The following is a 3,721-nucleotide window of genomic DNA, read 5'->3' on the forward strand; positions in this document are numbered from 1 at the left end:
TGTTTTACATTCAACAAATCATATACTTTGTTTCAACTCAATGCAACAACAGTTGTCCTGCTCCCTCCCTGTGGTTGTGCATGTACAAATATCCTTTTTCAAACATATATATTTGTGGGATATATAAATATGTAACTCCCACTCTTCCTCCTATACCCATTCAGCCTGTGTCTCAGTCCATATATCTGCACACAGAACACTTTTTTATGAGGCTGATTCTACACATTACTGATAAACATTTGACTCTGCTCTGCAATTATTTAGCATGTTCTGTAATCATTTTTAAGATATAAAAGGGTGGCAGTTTGTTGTTGTTAGGTGTCGTCAAGTCAGTTTTGACTTACAGTGACCCTATGCACAATAGAACAAAACACTGCCTAGTCCTGGACCATCTTCATAATTATTATTATTATTATTGACCCCATTGTTGCTGCCCCTGTGTCAATCCATCTTGATGGGGGCTTACTCTTTTTTGCTGACTTTGTAAAGCATAATGTCCTTGTGAAGCCCCTGTGTATGTAGTCTAACTTCTTCCTTTGTGTTTTGTGACTTTAGTCTGCATTGTAATTACATTGTTTTCCTTTCCAAATTGAAAGCTTTGTATGGCTTCCTGGAATACCTGAGCAATTGGTTCAGGGCTGAGAAAGTTAGAGCCAGACATATTTATACTTAGGATCTATGGTTGTCAAAAGAGGAAGGAAAAATATTTTAAAAACAAGTTGTGTGTACTTAATATTTGCTCTTGGCAATAAACAATCTTACAAATTCTTTCAGTTTAACAAAGTGGGGAGTCATTTAACCTTGTAATGCATTTTGACAAGTCATCATTCAATGCTAAATTATTCAGACATTAATTACCATGAACCACTAAATGCCCCTTAGCTTGACTTAAGGAAAAAGTGCTGGAGATCAGGATAGGGAAATGTGTATTTGACTATTACTGATAAAAAAAAAAAAAAAAAAAAAAAAAAAAAAACCCTCTTTAATTAACAAACTGAAAATTGTATACTTCAGGAAAGTTTATCATTGGAACACAGAAGAGGTGTTTCCCTGGAAAAGTACAAGTAGTAAGTATGTATAATAAGACCACACATTCAGGTGCTATAAAACTTATTAGGATATATGTTACCTACATGTCTGACTCCTTGCTTGACTGGGTATAAACAAGACTATAAAAATACTTAATTATGACAGTGAGACCTCCATTGCCCTAAATCCCCTACCTCCTAAAAGTCCTCTCACAATAGATGTTTTTACCATTTTAATAAAATGTGGTAACAAAATATTCTATTTAATTTTGACGTTTTTGTCATTGTTAATTGCCATAAACTCAGTTTCAACTCACAGCAACTCTGTATAAGGTTTGGAGACTGTAAATCTTTGCCAGAGCAGACAGCTTCATCTTTCTCCCACAGAGCCAATGGCACGTTGGAACCACCAACCTTGAAGTTAGTAGTCCAGTGCTTATCCTATAACATGAAATGAAATGAAATGAATCATATTATCCTTTCTGCCTTTTCAATTATTCATATAGATAGAATTGTTTTCCTTGGTTAGAAGTATTTAAGAAGTGTTTCACAATAAGGTAACCATAAGAATGACCTACTTTGGAATTTAAAACAAGAATTAATAATGGTAAAAGCAACATTGCAAAATGCAAGTGCATTTCAAGATGCACACTGCAGAATAAGAAAAATTAACTGAATTAGTATATTATATATTGCTAGAATGTATAACAACAAAAGAATGAGCATCTTCCTTCATATTGTACATCAAGCTATATGATTCTTTTCATCTAGAGTGTCCAGTAAATTTGCACAGTTGTATAACATAGTGGTTACGAATCTGGCTGCGAACCTTCAGGCCAGCAGTTCGAAACTATCAGCCGCTCCGCAGGAGAAAGATGAGGCGTTCTGCTCCCGTAAAGATTTACAGCCTCAGAAACCCTGCACAGGGTCGCTATGGGTCGGAACCGACTTGACGGCACTTAACAACAACAACATAATTATTTTAAACTAAAAACAAAACAAAACAAAACAAAAAAGCCAGGAGGAGGCTCACTCTGAAAAAAAATATATGCAGTAATGTCTTTCCTGAGGAAGATATTTTGACCAGAAGTTTATATTTCAGCCAAAGGGTATTTTAATATATCTGCCCATTTCCCCTGCTGACATTGTAGCATGAAAGCAATTACCCAATAAACCAGCTCACTCCTGTCAATTCAATTGCCACTTATAAAGACCCTATAGACCAGAATAGAATTGTTTCCGGGTTTCCAAGGCAGTAAATCCAAGGCTGGAAGCAGACTGTCATATTTTTCTCTTGAAGAGAAGCTGTGAGTCTACAACAGCAAACCTTGTGGGTATCAGTTGAACATGTTAACCATTGTACCACCATTATTACCCAAAAGCAGCTACAGAGGATACGTAAACAAATGAGCACGTCTGTGTTAAAAAAAAAAAAAACAACTTTTATAAAGGAAGTTAGTTAGCCAGATTTTTACCAAACCCTAAACTTAAAAAAAAATACTTGAAAAAATTAAACAATCTGAGAAATTTATGAGATATATAAGTTCACACATACTGACAAAAGTTAAAATTGTTTATCTGCATTCATAATATTTGTTGCCATAATTAATAAAATTTCTTCCTTTAAGCATTTTAATTTGCTTAGTCCATAGAGCTGAGAATTATTAGTTTACTTTAATCTATTCTATTTTTAATTTTCTAGATTATTTCCTGATCTAACTGGAATCAGATGTCTTGTCATATTTGAATTATTTTATTCTAACAATTTTTGTGTAGGTTTGTTGTAAAAAGTGTTCTTCTCAGAGTATGGCATCAGTCATTGTGGTTTCCATTTAAACTCTGTGTCATGTTTTAATGTCCTTGTGTATAATCTTAGAACAATAAGAAACTGAGTGTGATGCCCAATTTAAGCAAACAACATTTCATCAAAAAAGAAATGTTTGCAAATGTTCCAAAGGCACAACTAGCACAAATGGTGGAAGGAAAGAGGTCACTGGCTTCCATTTCTTATTTGTTCTCATATGGTGAATTAAGAAATTGTCAGCCATCACATATTTTCCTAGTATTTTGAGAATCTGAGATGATTACCTAGAGCCACCAAATATTGATATCAAATAGTTGTGGAAATATTTATACAATTTAATGATCTTTTTGAACTATCCCATATTATGACCTCAAACACATTTTTAAATAACTTTTTGTGAAATATTATATATGAAGTCAAGTAATGGCTAAGTCAGGAGAAACTGAATCATGTCTCACTCCAAACTTATATTTTAATGTATTTGCCTTGGTTTTCTTAAGGGTTTTAGGCAAAACAATTGTTTATTTCATACGAAAGGAAGTGACTTTGAATTGAGTGAAATTATAAAACCAACATCTAATATTGAGATGAAGATTTTATTCTTCAAGGTTGTTAATGTTTCTTATATTATTTTCAATATAACCAACAATGATAAATGCATAACATTTTATAAGCCAAAAGGGCCTCTAAAACTTGATATAATACTTTGGACTTTAAAAATCTACTGGAGTTTCTCTTTTGTCTCCCTTTCTTCTGAGTCCTTGACAGCCATTATTAATTTTTTTTTAATTAAATGTTTTTATTTTGGATTGAGTGAAAGTTTACAGGGCACATCATCAGCTTCACATTCAACCATTCATATAGCTTGTTTCATTACATTGATTATTAT

Source organism: Chrysochloris asiatica, unplaced genomic scaffold (genome assembly GCF_000296735.1).
Source record: "Chrysochloris asiatica unplaced genomic scaffold, ChrAsi1.0 scaffold00233, whole genome shotgun sequence".
Taxonomy (NCBI): domain Eukaryota; kingdom Metazoa; phylum Chordata; class Mammalia; order Afrosoricida; family Chrysochloridae; genus Chrysochloris; species Chrysochloris asiatica.